The sequence below is a fragment of the Penaeus monodon genome, chromosome 33, assembly GCF_015228065.2.
Source record: "Penaeus monodon isolate SGIC_2016 chromosome 33, NSTDA_Pmon_1, whole genome shotgun sequence".
NCBI lineage: Eukaryota > Metazoa > Arthropoda > Malacostraca > Decapoda > Penaeidae > Penaeus > Penaeus monodon.
The window spans coordinates 9,779,681-9,780,529 of NC_051418.1; the positions used below are offsets into that span (position 1 = coordinate 9,779,681).

General features: G+C 31.2%; 1 protein-coding gene across 1 annotated transcript in view; it reads left to right on the top strand.

The window, feature by feature from the left end:
* LOC119593986 (receptor-type guanylate cyclase Gyc76C-like) overlaps positions 1–849 on the top strand; it is a gene marked incomplete at its 3' end in the record, with an annotated part of 39,442 nt that overhangs the window by 30,370 nt on the left and 8,223 nt on the right.

Sequence of the window (849 nt, forward strand, 5' to 3'; positions counted from 1 at the left end):
TTGTGTCCCTTGAGGGGGCCAAGCCGGACCTTGAAGGGGGCAGACAAAGTCTTGGGGGGGGACAGTTGCCCCCAAGACCCCTCAGTTGATGCGCCTTTATAAAATACAACCTAAATTTTTTTGTGATAAACATGCTTGCATTTCATTTTACATATTGAAAGCATATCTAATGCTAAAGAACTTTTGAAAGATGTCAAGTTTTATACCTTTAATTTTGTGTTGAATTCTGTGTAGTGGAGATAGGTAAGTTGTGTGATTTTTATACTTAAAATTGCTGTTTACTTGTGTGTTGTTATGTTATAAAATTAATGTCAGAAGAAAGATGAATTCCTTTTATGCTATTGAGTATCAGTCAATCAACCAAATGATTGATATCAACCAATTTTCTAAATGCATAGTGTTATATAAAGAAACTAACTTTCAGAGGATTTAGATGTTCTAGAAAGTGGTAGTTTTTTTTTAGTAATGTTAACAAGAAATTTAAATCTTGCTATTGGTGGACAGATGCTTACTCACAGGGAAAGAAACATTTAGAATTTTTATAATAAAAAAAAATAATAGGCAATAGTAGCTTCTTTTAATGACTTCTGTAGGTGAAATATCTTAAACACTGCTTTTTGTGGATAAAAATTTGATAAGAGCTTTGCATGATTTTTTGTTTGAATTTTGTATTTGTTTCTGTAATAAGAGTGATGTTCATGTAATGGAAAGTGTATATACTGTACATAAGAATAATTCTATGTTTTGCTCTCTCTTTAGTTATAACACCTTTAAAGGGGGATTTTTTTCTACCTTCAGATTGAAGGATTAAGTTAGAATAAGAAAAAACTTGACAAGTAGTTGGGTAGA